Below are 25,138 nucleotides of genomic sequence, written 5' to 3' on the forward strand. Positions count from 1 at the left end.
CTGACACGATAGTTACTAGAAAGGGAAGATTATCGTACACATGTATATGGAAAAATAGTTTACACAAAACCCTTTTTCGCAAAACTTAACATAATTATGTTTATTTTTATAAATTAATTTATAAAATTAATATCACTTTAAAAATTACCCCATCTTAAAATACAATTGTAAAATATGCTGCGTGAAATGTACGCGGATATCATTATTCATGTATATGTCTCCCACCAACTGTCCAAGTAAATTCGGACATCGAAACTGATGGTTACTAGAAACGGGAGGAGAATCTGTGTGCAGAGATGGCCGTGTCTCCGACCAAGTCCCCAAGTAAATTCAAACACCGAAACTGATGGTTACCAGAAAGGGTAGGAGAATCTGAGTGTCCCACACTGAGATACAAGTCTTTATCTCACTGCTTACAAGACTTTGCATAAAACCAAACTGAATATGAGTAATGCTACATGTATAAGCGCCGTAATATCATTTTGAAAAAGTTTAAAATTTATTAATAAAAATTATTTTTTTATATGAATTCTGTATTTACTCACTTTTTATAAAAAAAAATTACACCACCCAAATAAATATCATTTCTCATTTACTATTTGTGTTCAAGTGTTGCTCTTAAATTTGGTAGCTAATGTTAGAGGACCATGTCTAGTGCCAATCTCAAGACTCGAATGAATCAAGTCCATGTACATAGAGAATTGGGCCGGTTTCCTACATTTCTAGCACAGTACAGTTCTAGTTAATTTCGGTCGGGTTTAATAAAGATTTGATTGATTCTTTCACTGTTTCAGTGGCCCAGTTTGCACAGGTTTCCAGCAGTTGATCAGCCCAATCTTGGTCTACCAATATTATACCCCTTTTGGATACGGCTTTCTATTATGAATTTGAAAAACAGAAACTTTAGCTTATAAAAAAAAAAAGAACAAACTTTATTTTCAGAAATTTGTGTCTTCCACTTTCTTAATTTCTTTCTTGCATTTATCTGAAAGCAGCAGCAGCAGCAGCAAGAGGTACTAGAGGACATGTCGTTTCTGGGATTATAGTCATACTGTTTTTGAAGTAGTTTGTGGCTCCTGACCTTGTGGACTTTGGGGCAGTAGAAGAAGGGGGAAGTCGCCAGAGAAAATGGACAATCTAAGCAATCATCATTGCCTGCAACCTAGCATGTCACAATCGGGTTTGTGCCCGGCCCCCTCCATTTAAAGAGCCAATTCGATCTGAACCATCCCGATCAGAATAAAATCGGGTTGAACCCATATGAACCGAAAGCCCAGCACTCTTCCTTTTTTAAACAAAAGCGTGTCAAGATTTTTCACAACAATTCATAAAATTCTTCAACTATTCTCAAGATTTTCGTTACTAACCCTGCGAAGAACATTAACGAAACTCTCAACCACAAGGCTGGTTGCACAGCCATACACAAGCACACAAACACTTGGTCCATGTTGGTGTGGCTATGCACACACTATGGGATGAGAGAGAGAGAGAGAAAGAGAGATCAACTGGGCTCTCACTCTCAGTGATGTAGGAGTCTGAGCGTGAGAGAGTTAGACTCCGTCGGTTCAGGCCGTGCGAGATAAGGCGATAGCGAGAGTTTACTTTCGGCATGAAGGACCAAGCGAGACGTAGAGAGGAAACGAGCTGGCTTTTAGGTGTAGGGATGGCATGAGAGACGAAGTTGATCTTCGGCAATGGTACAAAGACTAGGGGTGAATTCGGTCCAGTCCAGTCGGTCCCAAAGAGGTTTTGCGGACCAGACCTATTTGGTCAAGGGTTTTTCTACCCTGGACTGGACCAAATAGCATAAGGACCCCGGTCCGGTCCCATTTGGGATGGGCCGGTCGATCGGTCCAATCCTGTACGAAATGGGCCATTGGTCCAATCCCTATAATTTTCGGCCCAACAATCATTTTAACTTTTTGGCCCACTAACATTTTATCCAATTTTAAGTCCAAAAATATCAAAAAAAGAACTTGAAAGGAAAATAAAAATAATGAAAAAAAGAAAATTGTCTATATACAATAAAATTGAATAAAATGATTTATTACAAAAGATTATAAATTTTCTATATCCATCCAAACAACTGAAAATAGATTATCAATCATAGTAATAAAACTTAAAAAATAGAGATAAGGAAATTTAAAACAATCCCTAATAAGTAATAACTAATAAGTAATCACCCAATTTATCCAAATTCTAAACTCCAAAAAAAAAAAAAAATACAAACACAAGTACATTAATACACAGCTCTCACTCTCTCACTCTCTCATATTTACATCAATACAAAACACAAATATATATAAACCGAAAAGCCATATTAATACAAAGATAAAAATCATTAGTTAAACATTACTACATTAGTTATATTAAAGAAATAATGCACTGCAGTTTGCAGCCCTACTCCATCCCTGTAAGAGCACAACTGTCTCCAAGTCTCAATGCATTACAGTCTGCACATGCCAATACTTCCTCAACTATTCAAAGGCAACATATTACTATTAGATAAAATTGCATCTAAGGGAAATTTGACATTAAAATTTTCATCAACAACATAACTCACTCTTTTGATCTTCATCATATTCTCAAGCATGAGATCAATACAGTGTGCTGCACAAGGTATCTAACAAGTTCTCTAAAATAAATTCTCTTTTCTTTCCCTCTAACATTTTCCCTACCAACTTATAATTTGTAGCATTATCTATACTAAATTGTACAGTTTCCTCAAATAATTTAAAGAGATATGCACTAGTTTTTTAGATATTAGAGGAATCAATAGATCTAACAAAATAAATACCTCTTGAATAGTAAACCAAAAAATTTATCAAAGTTTTATTGTATCCATCTTTCCAACCATCTGCCATAAGAGTACACCCAATCACATTCTAAGATGCCTTCAATTCTTCCAAAGACCTTTAAAACTTTCACCATTCTCAAATTCTAGGAATGTTATTTCCAAAAGTCAAAGTTGAGAGTTAAAAAAGTAAAAGTAAGGAGGGAGACTACAAACATTGTTATCATCTTTATTCATAGACAGTGTCTCAAATCAAGATTAAAAACTCATAACCAACAATTTTCTGACCTCTTTAGTCTTTAATCAGCATTGGGTATAAGGCAGGTAGGCATTGAATTTGATGTCTCCACAAAATCAACAAAGTCCCCAACAAGTTCTATATATCCATAATAATTTAAAACAAAACAAGTAAAATAAAGTTACATAACACATAAGATAAAACAAAATAAACCACAAAAGATATCAAAAGTAAATGCATTACATACCCATATCCAACTGCGTTTCAAATTCCTCCACTTCATCCACTAAAGTCCTAAGACTTATTAGAGTAGAAGAAGAACGAAACTTGTTTTGTATACATATGAGACTCTCAACACTCATCTAATTTAAACTACTTCAAAAAGAGTCAAGTACAAGACCTACAGTGATAAATGTAGATTCAGAGGCTACAGTAGATACTGATATTGCATGTACATTGCTTAAGTACACGATATCTAACTGAATTTACCTTCCACTAATTTAGAAGGTCAAAACTATCATCTTGATTCTCACATCTTTCAGCTAGATATTTATCAACCTCTAAATTGCTTTCCAAATTGTCTTTTGACTGTAACTGTTACGTAAATTGGGCCATCAAATGTGTCTTTCTACTCGCAATCTTGTCAGTTGAAAGACTTATATCTCCATGTAGGGAACTTGCATGCTGATGAGAACTCCCTTCTTCATTTTCCATGTATGTCTCATACATGCAGATAAATACATTTTTCACCTTCTAATTGAAATCAATTTTTTTTTTTGAATCATTATGTGCATACATTTGTCCCAATCCAAACTTAAAATATCGTATCTTGTAGCGAGGAGCAAGAAAAATCCTAACATACAACAGCATATTCTTATTATCCAAGTTCTTCTAATACTTTTTAAACTTTATCTTCATATTTGTGGTCATTAATCTCATAAGGGGGCTTCGTTCTTCACATTCCATGTTAATGACATCTTTAATAGCATCCAACTCCCGAAAAAAAATATTGTAAGTTACATATTCACCTCCCGAGAAGCGTAAAGTTGCATCATGAAATAATTGAAAAAACCTCACAAACAAATTTACCTTCTTCCAATCGGATGCATTGGGAGGCCCTAACTTCTTTGACTTTCTCCTATTCACTACATCTTCATCATCGACATCGACATCGACATCATCGTCATCTTCAATACTACCAAGGAAGCAAGGATCTTCTTCCTCCAACCGATCAAAAGTTTTTCTAAATTTTGAAGCTCACTCCAATATAAGATAGGTGGAGTTCCATCTAATCGTTACATCTAAGTAAACTTGACTTTTGGATTGAATCTCTTCCAATCCCACACATTTCTTAAATGTACTCCACCTTTGAGGGGAGGATTTAATATACTTCACAACACCCCTCACATTCGCAATAGACTCATCATATTCTATCAACCTCTCACGAACGATTAAGTTCAAAAGGTGGACACAACATCAAACATACAAGAATTCATGTTCCAAGACCGTGTTCCTCCTATATTTGATTTTTTTTTTCAAATAAGAAACGGTCCCATTATTAGAATTTGCATTATCAAGAGTGAGTTCAAGTATTTTTGGTCGCCCCAGTTATGCAAACACATCTCTATGCCCTTATGATTTTCAACCAAAGAAAATGAAAGAATCTGCTTGTGTAGCTTCCAAACATTATCAATATAGCGTGTTATGAGACACATATAGTTTAGATTTTGTACAGATGTCCATGTATCCGTGGTGAGGGAAATTCGTTGCCCTCGAAGAACATTTTCTCAAGTTATGTTTTTCGCTCATAAACAAACTAAATCAATCCTTGGCATTGGTCTTCGTATCACATACATATGAAGTACCACAATAAATACAAGCAACCCTAGGTTTGATGGGATCACCTTTTGGTATTTTTGTAAAGTGATCCCAAACTATTTACCTAACTCTACCATTTTGTGACCCACCAACCGATTTAATACTTACATTGGATGGGGGTGGGGTTGGAGGCATGCCTTGGGTTGACTCTGTTACTTCATTTGTAGAAGACTCCATCTAGAAAAATGGAGAGACTTAACTTAAATTCACAGGTGGCAACCACTCACAAAAATAGTACATTAACAAGGATTGAGTATATTAACAAGTCAAAATCATGGATCTATAATTTTATCCTTAATTAATTATATAAATTATAGTGGACATGCAAAATAAATAACATGTGAAATGTGAGGATGGGTTCTATCCTCAGTACGTAGTCAGGATGACCCAGGGTGTTCAAGAATAAAAAAATTTAAAAAAAAAAAAAAAAAAAAAAAAGGTATTTCTTTTGTAATTGCCAGTTGTAGTAGTATGTCTGATGTGCATGCGAACAAAACAGGAAACTTTTCAAGAGAAAGAGACAGAGATTGAGAATGAATAATTGCCAAGAAAACAGAGATTTAATGAACAAATTGATTAAAGGAGAAGTAGATGGGAAGTCTGCTATACTTGTAAATCCAACGAGTGTCGATCAAACATTGGGCACTAAACCTTTCATGGATTGGACAAACAAAAAATGTATCCCTTAATATAGTACCTATGTTATGAACAATATAATATAAGCGTACATATCCAAAAATAGTGTTCAAGGTAGTAATTCAGGGAGACTGTCAACCCAAATATAGATTATGTTTCCCTATCAAACAAATTCTGATCAGTCAGGAGCCTCACTTGGACATCATTTGCTGGCATTCATAAGCAATCATCATATAGGAAGATTAGATCATGTAATGAAGATTGATCTAGTCCTATAAGCCTTTCTGAAAATAGAACCCTGGACCACCACTTCTAAGAGGAAAAAAATGAACCAATGCTGGTGGGTGAACAAGACTTTTTCAATGACTTGAATTCAATATTGCATCAAAAGGAAGAAAATAATTCAACTAGCTTTTTTCAATCACAAATTTTCTATTACAAATTTTCAATCCCAGGGAAAATTATCACTCACAAAGGAAGAGAATACACTATGCAAATCAAACGGGCAAAAAATGATTCTCTATCAGTGTAACTATGACAAAATGATATGCTTTGTTAATGGGGAAGAAAAACAAAATGCTTTTCTCAAGCACTTCATTACACGGGTGAACATTTTTTTTTCCTATTTTTATAAGGATTTTTTTTTAAAGAAAAAACAATATATATCATATCACTACAAGAAATAACGCCTTTTCCAGCGATTTTACTATCGCCGCAAAAAAAATCGCTGCAATTAATCCTTATTTGCGGCGATTCTCTTATCGTCGCTGAAATCTAAAGCAATGAATACGAAATCTGATGTTGCAATTACTGTTCACTCATTTGCGGCGATTTTTTTATCGCCGCAAAAGATATCAGAAACTGTAGCCATATTTTAATTGTGGCGAATGGGAAAATCTCCATGATAGCTAATTTTGCGGCGAATAAAAAACGCTGGAAATAGTCTTCTAGAAAATTTAGGCCTTTCCCAACGATTTTAATATCGTTGCAACAAAAATATCACTAATAAACATTATTACCAACGATTTCTAAGTCGCTGCTTGCTTTCCTTCTCCAATTTTTCAACTGATGGAAAAGAAATTACTTTTACTTTTTGCAGCGATTTTAATATCGTCGCAAATTGAACAACAAAGACTATTTGCGACGAAAATATTCATCGTATTTTCGCCGCAAGAGCATATCTAGTAAATTATATACTATTAGCGTCAAATCAAAATCACCGGAAAAGTGAAATTAAATTTAAACAACCCGCCTTACCATTTCCCTCATTTCTTTCCCTCTCCTTCCCAATCCCTCTTCTCTCTCAACCCACGCTGTAACATCCTGTATTTTAGTATATTTTTATTGAAGGATTACTTTTATTTTATTCAAAAATTTATTCTCTTATTTTAAATTGGTTGGATTTTTAATGAGTTTATTTTTATGATTTTAATTTGGTAAAAATTATTTTTATGTGCTTTCTTAATATTTATTTATTGTTATGCATTTAAATTTTTTTTCATATTTACTTAATTACTGTGGTATTTAATTATTTCAATTTGACTTTACCATTACGTTTAAATTATTATATTTAACTTGTGGTTTTGAAATCGTTTCCGTTGAATCATTTTTGTGACCCAAATTATGAGAATTGGACCTCATCTCTTTTCCCTCCATTTTTTTTTCCTCTCCTTTTCTTTTCTCTTTCTTTTCTTTTTCCTTATTTCTCCTTCAGTTCTCTTCCCGCGCGCGACCCAGCTCCCCCTCCCTCTCTCCGTCCGTTTCCTTCTTCACCACCCAGCGCCTCCTTGAGACGGCGGTGGCCGTCACCGCCCAGCCCGTCAGCTTCCCCAGCCGCCGGCGACCCTACCCCACCAACCTCAGCTCCATTCGCGCCGCCGTTAGCCACCACGAGCCCATTGAAGCCGCGACACTCTTTCCGCCGCTGCGCCGCCGTCGCACCACCATTGGCCACCATCTTCTAACCACTTCATTTTCGACTTCCTAGCAACCCATTGCACCCAACCCCACCTCCGATCCGTCACCGGTGAAGCACAACCAACCCCATTGCCGATTTTGGTGTTTTTGGCCTTCTACCGCCTCCCACGCCGCCTCCCACGGCCAACCTTCACCACCACTAACTTCACTGACCTCCCTAGGCCCTACCCTATCAATTTTGGGTCTTCGTTTGCCTCCGTTGAAAAGTGGGTATTTGTGACCCGGCATAGATCAATACCAACGATTTTGGTGTTCTGCAGCTGTTTTCCCAGAGATTAAAACATCGCCGGAAAAGGTCAATACCATCGATTTTGTGTCGCCGCAACTGAGGTCACAAAACCAAAAATTCAATTGCAGCGATGTTTAAATCGCTGGTATTGATCTATGCCGGCGATGTTTTAATCGCCGGAAAAAATATTTCAAAGTCATTTAGTTAATTGTGGCGATTTCAAAAAATCGCTGGGATTGACCTTTTCCGGCGATGTTTGCTCTTTTAGCGACAACATTAAATCGCTGGAATTAATATTTCCCAACGATTAACAACTGAATCGCATCGTGCAATTGCGGCGATAGAGATACTATTTGCGGTGAATAAATATCGCTGGGAAAAAATAATATTTGCTGGCGATTTTTGGCTTCCGTTGGAGTAGATCAAAAGTGGAGATTTAATACCGGCGAACTTACAGCGATTTATAAATCGCTGGGATAGGTGAGAGGCGGCGATTTTGTTAGTTTTGCCAACAAATGTGAATCGCCGGTAAAGGTGATTCTCCTTGTAGTGTATATGAAAGATGGTTTAAGGAAAAACAATATAATTACAATCAAATGCTTGCAATTAGTCATATGCTCCACCAAGAAAAGAAAGTTTATTCACATTTATATGCTATTTGTTCTGTAAATCATCATTCCACATTGATGGGATCTACATTACATACAAACTTGCACAATTATCACGGATCCAGGATTCACATGTTATACGGCATACACAGAATAAATAAAACACTTGATGATGCAAACAATAAGAGACTAGAGCAGGTTTGGGGGGTGGGATGAGATACAAAATTCTCATCTCATCTCATATCATCATTATACATTTTTCAAATCTCCATACAAAATATAATAAACAATTCAATTTTTTTAAATCTCAATTTAACTTTTTCAAATCCCAATACAATAATAATATTAAAACATATATTTTAAACACTAAAACAAAACATAAAATTCTCATCTCACCTCTCAAATCTGCGTTAAGAGAAGAAATATCAAGCTCTGAAATAGAGAGAGAGAAAGAGTACCAATCGGCAATCAAGGAACTTGAGATGTGACGGAGCTGCTGTGAGCCTATGACAAAGGGGCTAGAGCCCCCGCGGCTCTAGGATTTCTCAAGGGAGGGGAGAATTGGGAAAATGGAAGGAATGAAACATTGCCATTTGTATTGAAATTGGACTCAAATGGCGCCGTTTTAGGGACGTTAAATTAAAAAAAATAATAACTAGGTTGCCGTATCATGCAACCAAGTTTAAGAATTTGCCTACAGTGACTTAAACGGCACTGTTTAAGTCCAATTTTGTACCAAACAACGTCGTTTCTTTAATGGCAAGTCATGTGTGTTTTTTACTTGTGATTATTTTATCTTTTTGGCACATAAATTAATTAAAAAATTTATTTAAATTAGTAAAATTAAAATTAAGTAAACTATTTAATTTGGATTATTTAATTAACTCATTAAAAAAATAATTAATAATAATTATATTTATGATGTTAAATGCTAATTGCAAATTTGTTACTAACTTAGAGTATCTCAATGTATTATAATTTATGATTTTATGAATCTATGATAATTGTCAATATATTAAACTTTCTAAGTTTTTACATTTTGTATATGTAATATGATTAATAAATCATTGTATTTGGTATATATAACTATAGTGATATTAATACTATACTATTACACATATATTATGCTATAAGCCTATAACTCTTATAATATATTAATATATATTAATACTATATATTATACTATTACAGTGTTACTACTAGTCTACTACACAGATTTATAGTGTGTATATATATATATATATTATAATGATATTGTGATACTAATAGTATATATTATATAATAATACACTGATACTAAATTATTACTAATACTATTATTACTATGTACTATACTAATAGTAATATCAATACTATATATAGACAGTAGACTTATAGTGATTTAGTTATAAATTATAATTATAGTTATAGTGATTTAGTTTAGTATTAATTATATTGATGATGTTAATTATTATTTTATTACTAACTTAGAGTATGTCAATGCATTATGATAGTTCTAACTTCTAGGTTAATGCATAATGAGCCATATACAACCTTTTACATTTTGTATATGAAGCAATAAGTATAAATAATTTAATTATCCATACATATTACATCCATAATTGAGAAAGATACATACTTAACATACTATTATAAATAAGCATAAATTATTTAATTATCCATACTATTATAACTCTTAATATCTTAATCTTATAATATGTTAAAATATTAACATATACTAGTAGTTTAGTACTATATATTATAGTTATACGTTAAAGAATATAATAATACATTAATACTAAATATATATAGTTATAGACTTATAGTGATTAGTTATTATGATTAATATAACTATATAATAGTATTAGTATTAGACAATTAGTAATATAATATAGCTATATATTAGTAAAATTAGTTATAGTGATTTAGTATAAGTTATAACTATATTAGTATTTCTTTTTTGATACCATATCAAAGTCTAGACAATTAGTATTAGTATAAATATTAGTATTAGTTAATAATTACTTAATGGTGAGTTAGTGGTAGGATTAGGTTAGATGAAGATTATATAATTAATTATATACAATTATTACATAATTAATATATATATAAATTATAAAAAAAAAAAAAATTCTATTTTCATTCAGTTCGGTCCAGTCCTGTTCGGGGTGAAAAACCCTTGGACTGGGGACTAGACCGAAAACTTTCGGTCCTATGGAATCTGGACCGAGACTGACCTGGTCCAGTCCCGGGTTGGTCCGGTCCAATCAATTTTTTCGATCCAAACGGGTCAAATCTCACCCCTAGCAGAGACAATGAGAGAGAGAGTTAAGGAGAAAGCCAAGCGATAGAGGAAATGAGTACTTTGCTTTGGTTGAGTCTTCCATCTGAGAAGGAAATGATGAGCAAAAAGAAAACGATGGATATGACACATATGAGAGAAAGGCTAGGGTTTGATGAGAATAGATGGGCGCTGGTTCTTTTCTCGGGGATGATCGATTTCGACTGATATTAGATGAAATGAACCCGGTATTGGGTTTGACACGTTGAACCCGGCTTTAGTCAAGTGGGCCCATGTCGGGCCTTTCGATTTGATCGGGCCAAGCCCTTTTATGCACAGGACTAAGAAAGATGCTTCATTCTTTATGTTTGAATCTGGTTGCCAGTCCTTTCCTGTTATTAAGGTTCACCATCTTCTCAGACTTTGTCACGAGCCCTTTCCCTTTTTTGTATCGCTGCCTCACCACCATTACTCTCTCTCTCTCTAGCCGGAAATGTGAGCTGCTGAGGCAGGACTACTCTGGACAAGAGGGGTACTTAAATAGTAGTAGGCATGAGTGGGAAATAATTACTAATTAGACAGTCTCAATCAGAAGGAAAAGAGATGGGATATGTTCAGGATGGTGTGCATGGGACCAACACGGACCGATTCTTTAACTAATATAAACAAATTTAGAGATATTGTTCTTTCTTTTTTTCCAAAAGGAACCATCAACTTCTATTTCTGGGTTCATTTGTTCATCAGCCACCGTCAACAAGTAATCTCCACTTATGTATATGTATATATCCATGCATGATACATATGTGTGTATATATATTATATAATATCACGTGGGTATACTGTAATTATAATGAAGAAAAAGAGGTATAGTTGATAATGTCTTGAGGCCCCCATTATCTCTGCAATTTAAGTGTGGAGGCAGGGACCAAAGTAGCTAGTGAACAACTGCATGCTGGGGTGTGTATATGTATTAAGTATCAAATTTGCCAGTTTGGTTGGATATATACGCGATTCAGATTTGGATTTGAATAAGACGATGATTAGAGAATGGTAAAAGATCAGAATTTTGTGTATAATAGTTAAATAGTTTGAGTTAATATGTTTGGTTGGGTTTTGGGAAAGAAAAGAGAAAAAGTTAAATAAAAATATTATAAAGTTAAAAGAGTTTTATTACTCATCATCTCTACACATCATACTTATTTTTATTTTATTTTTTATTTTTTTCTTTTTAAACTAATTGAATTATTCTACTCATCATCTATATACCACAAATTTGGTAAGAGAAAAAAATATGTGGTGTATGGAGATGATGAGTAAAATTTTCAAGTTAAAATACTGTTAGAATATAATTTTCTTATTTGAAAAAGTTGAATTATTTTTTATGTCTTATTTGGAAGTTTAGAAAAATAGTAATAAAAATGTAATAATTAGATGAAAAGTTAAAGATTTGAAATTAGAAGAGTATGATTGGAAAAAAAAAATTAAGAAAGAATTACGCTTTGTTCTTAATTCATTTGAAGGTCCACTCTCTCTACCCATTATGGATGCTTGTACGATTAGATTACATTTATTTTGGATGCATTTTATTTTTGTTTTGTTTCGTTTTGCATATGATTAGATTACATTTATTTTTTAATACACAGAGTACTCTGTTTTCCAAAGCTCAACCTTTCATGGATTGGACAAACAAAAAATGTATCCCTTAATATAGTACCTATGTTATGAACAATATAATATAAGCGTACATATCCAAAAATAGTGTTCAAGGTAGTAATTCAGGGAGACTGTCAACCCAAATATAGATTATGTTTCCCTATCAAACAAATTCTGATCAGTCAGGAGCCTCACTTGGACATCATTTGCTGGCATTCATAAGCAATCATCATATAGGAAGATTAGATCATGTAATGAAGATTGATCTAGTCCTATAAGCCTTTCTGAAAATAGAACCCTGGACCACCACTTCTAAGAGGAAAAAAATGAACCAATGCTGGTGGGTGAACAAGACTTTTTCAATGACTTGAATTCAATATTGCATCAAAAGGAAGAAAATAATTCAACTAGCTTTTTTCAATCACAAATTTTCTATTACAAATTTTCAATCCCAGGGAAAATTATCACTCACAAAGGAAGAGAATACACTATGCAAATCAAACGGGCAAAAAATGATTCTCTATCAGTGTAACTATGACAAAATGATATGCTTTGTTAATGGGGAAGAAAAACAAAATGCTTTTCTCAAGCACTTCATTACACGGGTGAACATTTTTTTTTCCTATTTTTATAAGGATTTTTTTTTAAAGAAAAAACAATATATATCATATCACTACAAGAAATAACGCCTTTTCCAGCGATTTTACTATCGCCGCAAAAAAAATCGCTGCAATTAATCCTTATTTGCGGCGATTCTCTTATCGTCGCTGAAATCTAAAGCAATGAATACGAAATCTGATGTTGCAATTACTGTTCACTCATTTGCGGCGATTTTTTTATCGCCGCAAAAGATATCAGAAACTGTAGCCATATTTTAATTGTGGCGAATGGGAAAATCTCCATGATAGCTAATTTTGCGGCGAATAAAAAACGCTGGAAATAGTCTTCTAGAAAATTTAGGCCTTTCCCAACGATTTTAATATCGTTGCAACAAAAATATCACTAATAAACATTATTACCAACGATTTCTAAGTCGCTGCTTGCTTTCCTTCTCCAATTTTTCAACTGATGGAAAAGAAATTACTTTTACTTTTTGCAGCGATTTTAATATCGTCGCAAATTGAACAACAAAGACTATTTGCGACGAAAATATTCATCGTATTTTCGCCGCAAGAGCATATCTAGTAAATTATATACTATTAGCGTCAAATCAAAATCACCGGAAAAGTGAAATTAAATTTAAACAACCCGCCTTACCATTTCCCTCATTTCTTTCCCTCTCCTTCCCAATCCCTCTTCTCTCTCAACCCACGCTGTAACATCCTGTATTTTAGTATATTTTTATTGAAGGATTACTTTTATTTTATTCAAAAATTTATTCTCTTATTTTAAATTGGTTGGATTTTTAATGAGTTTATTTTTATGATTTTAATTTGGTAAAAATTATTTTTATGTGCTTTCTTAATATTTATTTATTGTTATGCATTTAAATTTTTTTTCATATTTACTTAATTACTGTGGTATTTAATTATTTCAATTTGACTTTACCATTACGTTTAAATTATTATATTTAACTTGTGGTTTTGAAATCGTTTCCGTTGAATCATTTTTGTGACCCAAATTATGAGAATTGGACCTCATCTCTTTTCCCTCCATTTTTTTTTCCTCTCCTTTTCTTTTCTCTTTCTTTTCTTTTTCCTTATTTCTCCTTCAGTTCTCTTCCCGCGCGCGACCCAGCTCCCCCTCCCTCTCTCCGTCCGTTTCCTTCTTCACCACCCAGCGCCTCCTTGAGACGGCGGTGGCCGTCACCGCCCAGCCCGTCAGCTTCCCCAGCCGCCGGCGACCCTACCCCACCAACCTCAGCTCCATTCGCGCCGCCGTTAGCCACCACGAGCCCATTGAAGCCGCGACACTCTTTCCGCCGCTGCGCCGCCGTCGCACCACCATTGGCCACCATCTTCTCACCACTTCATTCTCGACTTCCTAGCAACCCATTGCACCCAACCCCACCTCCGATCCGTCACCGGTGAAGCACAACCAACCCCATTGCCGATTTTGGTGTTTTTGGCCTTCTACCGCCTCCCACGCCGCCTCCCACGGCCAACCTTCACCACCACTAACTTCACTGACCTCCCTAGGCCCTACCCTATCAATTTTGGGTCTTCGTTTGCCTCCGTTGAAAAGTGGGTATTTGTGACCCGGCATAGATCAATACCAACGATTTTGGTGTTCTGCAGCTGTTTTCCCAGAGATTAAAACATCGCCGGAAAAGGTCAATACCATCGATTTTGTGTCGCCGCAACTGAGGTCACAAAACCAAAAATTCAATTGCAGCGATGTTTAAATCGCTGGTATTGATCTATGCCGGCGATGTTTTAATCGCCGGAAAAAATATTTCAAAGTCATTTAGTTAATTGTGGCGATTTCAAAAAATCGCTGGGATTGACCTTTTCCGGCGATGTTTGCTCTTTTAGCGACAACATTAAATCGCTGGAATTAATATTTCCCAACGATTAACAACTGAATCGCATCGTGCAATTGCGGCGATAGAGATACTATTTGCGGTGAATAAATATCGCTGGGAAAAAATAATATTTGCTGGCGATTTTTGGCTTCCGTTGGAGTAGATCAAAAGTGGAGATTTAATACCGGCGAACTTACAGCGATTTATAAATCGCTGGGATAGGTGAGAGGCGGCGATTTTGTTAGTTTTGCCAACAAATGTGAATCGCCGGTAAAGGTGATTCTCCTTGTAGTGTATATGAAAGATGGTTTAAGGAAAAACAATATAATTACAATCAAATGCTTGCAATTAGTCATATGCTCCACCAAGAAAAGAAAGTTTATTCACATTTATATGCTATTTGTTCTGTAAATCATCATTCCACATTGATGGGATCTACATTACATACAAACTTGCACAATTATCACGGATCCAGGATTCACATGTTATACGGCATACACAGAATAAATAAAACACTTGATGATGCAAACAATAAGAGACTAGAGCAGGTTTGGGGGGTGGGATGAGATACAAAATTCTCATCTCATCTCATATCATCATTATACATTTTTCAAATCTCCATACAAAATATAATAAACAATTCAATTTTTTTAAATCTCAATTTAACTTTTTCAAATCCCAATACAATAATAATATTAAAACATATATTTTAAACACTAAAACAAAACATAAAATTCTCATCTCACCTCTCAAATCTGCGTTAAGAGAAGAAATATCAAGCTCTGAAATAGAGAGAGAGAAAGAGTACCAATCGGCAATCAAGGAACTTGAGATGTGACGGAGCTGCTGTGAGCCTATGACAAAGGGGCTAGAGCCCCCGTGGCTCTAGGATTTCTCAAGGGAGGGGAGAATTGGGAAAATGGAAGGAATGAAACATTGCCATTTGTATTGAAATTAGACTCAAATGGCGCCGTTTTAGGGACGTTAAATTAAAAAAAATAATAACTAGGTTGCCGTATCATGCAACCAAGTTTAAGAATTTGCCTACAGTGACTTAAACGGCACTGTTTAAGTCCAATTTTGTACCAAACAACGTCGTTTCTTTAATGGCAAGTCATGTGTGTTTTTTACTTGTGATTATTTTATCTTTTTGGCACATAAATTAATTAAAAAATTTATTTAAATTAGTAAAATTAAAATTAAGTAAACTATTTAATTTGGATTATTTAATTAACTCATTAAAAAAATAATTAATAATAATTATATTTATGATGTTAAATGCTAATTGCAAATTTGTTACTAACTTAGAGTATCTCAATGTATTATAATTTATGATTTTATGAATCTATGATAATTGTCAATATATTAAACTTTCTAAGTTTTTACATTTTGTATATGTAATATGATTAATAAATCATTGTATTTGGTATATATAACTATAGTGATATTAATACTATACTATTACACATATATTATGCTATAAGCCTATAACTCTTATAATATATTAATATATATTAATACTATATATTATACTATTACAGTGTTACTACTAGTCTACTACACAGATTTATAGTGTGTATATATATATATATATTATAATGATATTGTGATACTAATAGTATATATTATATAATAATACACTGATACTAAATTATTACTAATACTATTATTACTATGTACTATACTAATAGTAATATCAATACTATATATAGACAGTAGACTTATAGTGATTTAGTTATAAATTATAATTATAGTTATAGTGATTTAGTTTAGTATTAATTATATTGATGATGTTAATTATTATTTTATTACTAACTTAGAGTATGTCAATGCATTATGATAGTTCTAACTTCTAGGTTAATGCATAATGAGCCATATACAACCTTTTACATTTTGTATATGAAGCAATAAGTATAAATAATTTAATTATCCATACATATTACATCCATAATTGAGAAAGATACATACTTAACATACTATTATAAATAAGCATAAATTATTTAATTATCCATACTATTATAACTCTTAATATCTTAATCTTATAATATGTTAAAATATTAACATATACTAGTAGTTTAGTACTATATATTATAGTTATACGTTAAAGAATATAATAATACATTAATACTAAATATATATAGTTATAGACTTATAGTGATTAGTTATTATGATTAATATAACTATATAATAGTATTAGTATTAGACAATTAGTAATATAATATAGCTATATATTAGTAAAATTAGTTATAGTGATTTAGTATAAGTTATAACTATATTAGTATTTCTTTTTTGATACCATATCAAAGTCTAGACAATTAGTATTAGTATAAATATTAGTATTAGTTAATAATTACTTAATGGTGAGTTAGTGGTAGGATTAGGTTAGATGAAGATTATATAATTAATTATATACAATTATTACATAATTAATATATATATAAATTATAAAAAAAAAAAAATTCTATTTTCATTCAGTTCGGTCCAGTCCTGTTCGGGGTGAAAAACCCTTGGACTGGGGACTAGACCGAAAACTTTCGGTCCTATGGAATCTGGACCGAGACTGACCTGGTCCAGTCCCGGGTTGGTCCGGTCCAATCAATTTTTTCGATCCAAACGGGTCAAATCTCACCCCTAGCAGAGACAATGAGAGAGAGAGTTAAGGAGAAAGCCAAGCGATAGAGGAAATGAGTACTTTGCTTTGGTTGAGTCTTCCATCTGAGAAGGAAATGATGAGCAAAAAGAAAACGATGGATATGACACATATGAGAGAAAGGCTAGGGTTTGATGAGAATAGATGGGCGCTGGTTCTTTTCTCGGGGATGATCGATTTCGACTGATATTAGATGAAATGAACCCGGTATTGGGTTTGACACGTTGAACCCGGCTTTAGTCAAGTGGGCCCATGTCGGGCCTTTCGATTTGATCGGGCCAAGCCCTTTTATGCACAGGACTAAGAAAGATGCTTCATTCTTTATGTTTGAATCTGGTTGCCAGTCCTTTCCTGTTATTAAGGTTCACCATCTTCTCAGACTTTGTCACGAGCCCTTTCCCTTTTTTGTATCGCTGCCTCACCACCATTACTCTCTCTCTCTCTAGCCGGAAATGTGAGCTGCTGAGGCAGGACTACTCTGGACAAGAGGGGTACTTAAATAGTAGTAGGCATGAGTGGGAAATAATTACTAATTAGACAGTCTCAATCAGAAGGAAAAGAGATGGGATATGTTCAGGATGGTGTGCATGGGACCAACACGGACCGATTCTTTAACTAATATAAACAAATTTAGAGATATTGTTCTTTCTTTTTTTCCAAAAGGAACCATCAACTTCTATTTCTGGGTTCATTTGTTCATCAGCCACCGTCAACAAGTAATCTCCACTTATGTATATGTATATATCCATGCATGATACATATGTGTGTATATATATTATATAATATCACGTGGGTATACTGTAATTATAATGAAGAAAAAGAGGTATAGTTGATAATGTCTTGAGGCCCCCATTATCTCTGCAATTTAAGTGTGGAGGCAGGGACCAAAGTAGCTAGTGAACAACTGCATGCTGGGGTGTGTATATGTATTAAGTATCAAATTTGCCAGTTTGGTTGGATATATACGCGATTCAGATTTGGATTTGAATAAGACGATGATTAGAGAATGGTAAAAGATCAGAATTTTGTGTATAATAGTTAAATAGTTTGAGTTAATATGTTTGGTTGGGTTTTGGGAAAGAAAAGAGAAAAAGTTAAATAAAAATATTATAAAGTTAAAAGAGTTTTATTACTCATCATCTCTACACATCATACTTATTTTTATTTTATTTTTTATTTTTTTCTTTTTAAACTAATTGAATTATTCTACTCATCATCTATATACCACAAATTTGGTAAGAGAAAAAAATATGTGGTGTATGGAGATGATGAGTAAAATTTTCAAGTTAAAATACTGTTAGAATATAATTTTCTTATTTGAAAAAGTTGAATTATTTTTTATGTCTTATTTGGAAGTTTAGAAAAATAGTAATAAAAATGTAATAATTAGATGAAAAGTTAAAGATTTGAAATTAGAAGAGTATGATTGGAAAAAAAAAATTAAGAAAGAATTACGCTTTGTTCTTAATTCATTTGAAGGTCCACTCTCTCTACCCATTATGGATGCTTGTACGATTAGATTACATTTATTTTGGATGCATTTTATTTTTGTTTTGTTTCGTTTTGCATATGATTAGATTACATTTATTTTTTAATACACAGAGTACTCTGTTTTCCAAAGCTCAACCACTACTCCTTACTAGGCCTGCACACCATCCAACCCGCACTGATTATTGCCCCGACCCGACCCGACCTGGTGTCCAGACCAACAAGAAAAGCACCGACCCGATTTGAGTCGGGTCAACCCGTCTACCAGTTGAAAACTTAAAAGTCGTTTCCACTTTCCAAGCCCTGAAGATTTCTTCGTCGCATCTCATCTTCACCACCAGCGTGTGTGAGAGCGTGTGTTTGATGGGTAAGCAAGAAAGCACCTTTAAGTTTCCAGGCCAGTAGTCCGGTGATGCGATCCTACGCTGCCTTCCGATCCTTGCTTGATCGCCTCGAGAATACCACCACCAGCGTTGACGCCCGTAACTTCCTCTCCCTTCTCCAGAATCGCTTCGCCTCCTCTCCTTCCAAACTTGCCACCGATTAGTTATTCCACTCTTTCCATTTTCGTATCGACGCGATGGGTATGAGTTGGGTCGCGTGATGTATTTCTTTTGGTTGTGATGAATTTCTGGTGTCTTGGTGGACGAGGGCAACCTTGTTTTTCCTTTGTTTGAGGCAGTGCTTGTTGGTTGTTGGAGTCGACAGGGAAGACGAATGGAAGTGGGGAGGGATGGCAGCGAGGGTTTGCGATTTGGGAACAGATGCAGACGGTTTGAGATTTGGGGAGGTCAGTCGGATCGAAATCGATAGTTAGCGGGTTTGACCCGCAAGTTAGTTCAACCCGCTTTTATCGGGTCGGGTCGGGCGGACGGACGGTGCGGGTTAAGGACTTTTCTGCACAGCCCTACTCCTTACTGCCCCTCCCCAAAGAAGACGTAAATTTTGGTAAATTTTGGAAAATTTATGAACTGGGTTTCTGCTGGATTCTCAACTTTCTTTACAATCGTTCAGTTATTTTTCCATCAATGTTGCTCTGGGAACCAAAAAGAATAAAAAGTACTCCAAAAAGGCAAAAACTGGGTTACCGTCTTTTCTTTTTTTTTTAATAAAGAAAAACTCGACACTTTTACGGCTAATTTTGCATAATAATGATGCCATTGCCATCCTCCACGGCAAAACTAAATACAAAACCCTCCAAGATCTATCTCCATGATCACTTTCTTTCTTTCTCAAATTACTTTTTCATCTAATTTCTGTACAGCAGCCTCAAAATTACCTTTTTCGACAGAGAAACAAAAGGTCGTTTCTTTCTGTTCAGCCAGTTGCCAACCCATATCCTAGAAGTTTAATTCCTAGTCTGAATCTCCTTTTTTTCTTACCCTTTTTGTCTCTCTGCTTTAACGCCTTCAGTACCATGTTCGAAGTTCAAGCCTGGCCAGGTAACTACTCACTTCCTTTCTAATCATAACCTGCATCACAGACAATAACGTTTGCTTCCTCGATTTCTTGATTTATTTTATTTCATCGTTATAATATTTTAAATTTTAATAATATTTTATTATCTTAATTCAACGCTAATCCGGCGGAAACCTCTTTGTACTGTATTTATTATCGGGCACTGCTGATGGTGAATTACTTTTCCTATATTCTCGGCGAGGCGGCGAGTCACGGACGCTACGAAACTCGTAGGACTCGGTCCCAGGCATGGACAGACTGAGAAGAGTCGACGGCTCGTTATTGTTGTCCCGGTTGTCTTCCTTGTTTTGCTTATGAATCAGTGGTCACTCGTCCCTGTGGGAATCGCGTAACTTCTCGCTCCAGGCCGAATAACGTGCGAGGGGGATATTGCAGGGAGACTCGAATCGCCAACGGCGGATCCAGACGGGCTACCTGGACTGTAATGTCGACGAGAAACCGTCACAAGAGGAGGCGGTCCCGCAGATTTCTTTTGCGGTAGTGATAGAATTTCGTTTACGGTAGTTGTAGTGGTGGCGGCGGTGTCATCGCTCATCAATGAGTATTTCCTCTTCAGTGTAGAATTCCAGTGGTTCTTAGTCGCGTTCACCGTACGGCCGTTGAGCAGCATGGCGATGGTGGCCCCCTTGTTGCCGTACTTGGCGTTGGCCTTAACAATGATCTGGTCCTCCTCTAGCGTGAAGGGCCGGTGCTCCACCTCCGGTGAAAGTCGGTTGCACCAAAGAAGCCGGCACTACTAGCCTGACTGCCCCGCGATCGCCTTGCTAATCACAGACCAGCTCCGAGCCGCCTGGCTCTACACTAGCTTCCGCAACATCTTATCCTCCTCGGGGCTCCACGGAACCTTGACCCGATCTACGTCTCTCTGTGACGCCTCCATAGCCGTGAAACCTCGATCTATTTATCAAAACCCTTAGCCATATATATGTTTAATCGAAGGGGAAAAGAAAAAGAGAGAAACTTTTCGCTGGGTAGATGAGGTGATGAGAGAGAGAAGTCTGGGACCTCTATGGCAACTGGGTTACCGTCTGAATGACTTATTTCTGAATTCTGGGAGTTCTGGGCAGCTTATTGTTGGCCTCATTATATGCTTCAGTTTCAATTTTCCTTTGCTCAACTCCCAAAGGGTCAAAATATATTATTCATTTGAGACAGAACAGAGGAATCCCAAGTAGATTGATCATTCCTCTCTTTCCAAGGAAAAAGCTCCCTAATTTTGGCACATCCAATTTTATATAGAAAAATATTTTCTTGTGTGAGGAGTACGAGACATTCATGGATTCCCAATAGAAAATGGAGAAGAAAGCACACCTCTGTACTTGTTCGCACCCGAAAGAGAAAGGTAACAGACAAAGAAATAAATCAAGCTTTTTTCATATTGATAAAACGAGTACATTGATGCAAGCACAAAACAAACCCAGACAATTACTAATCTGCAATCCCAATAATTGTAAATTTTGATAGTACAACACAATCTAAGGTAACAACAGAGACCAACCAATGAAGTAAAACAAACTCCATCTTAAACCCTAACCAAAAACAGAGAAAGACGAACAGAAATCATGTAATGGTGGACATGTGGGTAGGGCAGCAGATATTTAACGACCTTGGTGGGGAAAGATCTTCACGTTCTTCGCATAATTCTCAGCTGGGTTTTTGGGCAGTGAAGTACTGATTTCCAGAGAGGATGAAGTGGGGCGGTGGTTAAGGCGGCAGAGATGTTTTGCAATGGATTCGAGTATGGAATCAAGAATCATCTTCTTCACCGATCTTCTCTTTCGAGGAAATATGCTCCCTTTCTTGGGTATGAAGCGGAGCTGCCCAACCTGAGCTTTCACCATTTTCTCAGTACCATTGCTCAGCTCCATCTCCTCTCTGTCTCTAGACTCGGGAATAACGAATATGGCTTAAGTTGCTGAATTCTGAACGAAGAATGACAATGACGAAACGTCTATTAGTAAGCCCTTTTAATGTGGGGTTTGCAGGATATATGACTGCCACGCGTCCAACGGGTAATGGGTGGGGACAATCATTCAAAGTCTCCAGCAAAGTTGCACTTACAGAAGCCTCCATCTCTTTCGAGGAAATATGCCCCCTTCTTGGGTTGATGCGCTGGCTCCAGCTTCCTTGGGTCATCAGGGTTTGGGGATGACTGACACGCGTCAGTAAACCTCCCAAGGAGTTCCTTTTCTCTCTACATCCACAACCTATCAACCCCACAACTTGCATGCTAAAGGAAATTAAACGTGTGAGGCTCCGTGAGCCGTGAGGGGGCGTTTGATCAGAACCCAAACGCAACCTTAATTTGTCTCGTTTTTTTCTAGAAAATATTTCATCTTATCTAATTTTATTTAATTATTATAATTTTTTTAAAATTTTAATACAAAATAAAATAAATAATTCAATTTTTTCAAATCTCAAAATAAAAATAATATTAAAAAATATATTTTAATAATATTTTATTCAATTTTTTAATTTTAAACTTAACTCACATTCTCATCTCATCTCACATGTAAAAACAAACGAGGCAGAACATAGATCTTCTCATTACATGATCACGTGATTAAATTTATTTCTTTTTATAATTTTAAGTTTTGTATATAAGTAATTATTTTACACGTTATAATCCAAAAGGTTTTCAATAATAACCTTCTTTGTCAGATTCATTAATTAAAGGTGAGTTTTATCCACTCGTGGAGCAATTTGTTTAAAATTTCATGACAAACGCTAATTTAACCCCCACCCCCCCTTCCCCTGGTGGGGGTTTCAATGGGTGCATGGCGGGGATAGGACTTGGATCCAAAAATTTAGTGAAGGATTTAAGTAATGTGAAACTCAATATTACCTTAACTTCTTGTATAAAAGTAGGTTTATGAGGTCAAGACAATATAAATTTATGAATACAAATTTAGGCCACCCCTGCCTCTGTTGGAATTTCTCCCTGCGGGACTGGGGTGGCCGCCTGCATGGATGGGTAGGACGGATGAGGGCAGGGTAGTAGGATGAGGTCCCATTGTCTACTCCTAATTTAGTATGTTCCAACTTTTTGTTGATAGTAGAAGGAGAATTGTCATGAAAACATGTTTTTAACCTTTTTCTAGAATGCATTTACAAAGCATTACTAGAATTGTATTTAAAAAAAAAAAAAAAACACAATGTATTATGTGTCATCCATGCATATTACCTGATGAGAAATGAATAAAAAATTATTTATACAAATCTCATGTAAATCTTTGTGAAAAGATGAATGCCAACTTAAAAAAGTATAAATTTTTTTTTAGTGATATGTATTTTTTTATAAAGAGTTTTTACGAAATTTATATATTTAAGACTTGTACTTAATATTATTATATTGGGTGTTACTATTAAATTTGATAGTTTATCATGTTAGAGGGCCATGACTGGTTGTCAAATCTCAGGACTCAAATGAATCTAAGTCCACGTAGATAGAGAATTGGGTCATTTCTAGCCTAGTTCTAGTTCATTTCGGTCTGGTTTAACAAAAATTCGGTTGATTATTTCACTGTTTCAGTGGTCCGATTTAATAAATCTAAGGGCTGGTTTGAATATTAAGAATATTTATTAATAGTTGATGAATAGTAACGAAATAATTTCATTTCATATGTTTTATTAAACTTTTGAAAAGGAGAAAAAATAAATAAATTTCAAAATATCTAAAAATATTGATATCGAACCAAAGCATGATTTGTTAAAAAGTTTTTCACATTTACTCGCGAGACAGCCTATAAATTGGATAATCTCTTTTTTATATATTAATCATTGGTACTCAATGGAACTTTTTATGATATTTTAAAAAATGTAATGTTAGGTACAAGTTTCAAATAGATAAATTTTATATAAATTTTTTGTAAAATAGTAAGTCCTACTAATAAATAATAATTTTTTTTACACTTTTTAAAGTGTGGTTATTTTTTTACAAGAGCTTGTATGTGACTTATCTATTTGAAACTTATACAAATCATTTCTCTTTCCAAACAATGAAACAGATTCATAACATACATATATGGAAAGCAGTCTGGGATTGGTGGGGTTATCTATGTTAATTGCTTCATCATGAATGTGAACTTCACCACAAAATTAAGTTGAAACTAAAAAAATTTCTAACAACAAATCACAGTAATGATACCCACACAACATATTTCATAATATATTTCAGAACATATTTCAAAAAATATGTTATAAAATAGAGGTGTTTTTGCCTGAGGATCAGGATCTTTCCCTGTGCTTTGCTTCACAAGCTGACTTTTATTTCAATAGTGTATGACTCTATGGACGATAGAAAGATTAGAAAATATTCATCTTGGCACACGCTAGTGATCATATACAATATTATTTAATATTGTATATAATCAATTTGGAATATTATGACTAAAAAATTAAAAATTGATAATTAAAATAATTATCTTTTAACGTGCAATATTTTGGTATAACACAAATAATTTGAGCTTAATTATATAATTAAATACTTTTAAAATCACATTATTTTCTACGTTCTTAATTTGAATAAATCATAACTATATATATATATATAGTTGTATATCTTTTTTATCTAAGTGGAGGGAAATCGCGCAATTAATTAATAAATATAAGAGAATAAGTTCCTTTATTTTCCTTTTCTCTGTCCACATTCATGGGAAAACCTGTACTCTCGTTGCTTCTCGATTTCTTCAATTTTCTTTATCTGCTCTTCGTACGTTTTCTCCACTTCGATCCAAACAACATAGGACCAACCAATCCACTTTCAAAAAAATTAATTCAATATA

The 25,138-nt window shown here is 34.6% G+C and overlaps 1 pseudogene; it reads right to left on the reverse strand.

The window, feature by feature from the left end:
- Nucleotides 1–20,452: 20,452 nt before the first annotated feature.
- LOC108984069 lies at nucleotides 20,453–21,249 on the reverse strand (annotated as a pseudogene).
- Between the last annotated feature and the right edge of the window lie 3,889 nt (nucleotides 21,250–25,138).

Source organism: Juglans regia, chromosome 15 (assembly GCF_001411555.2).
Source record: "Juglans regia cultivar Chandler chromosome 15, Walnut 2.0, whole genome shotgun sequence".
Lineage (NCBI taxonomy): Eukaryota > Viridiplantae > Streptophyta > Magnoliopsida > Fagales > Juglandaceae > Juglans > Juglans regia.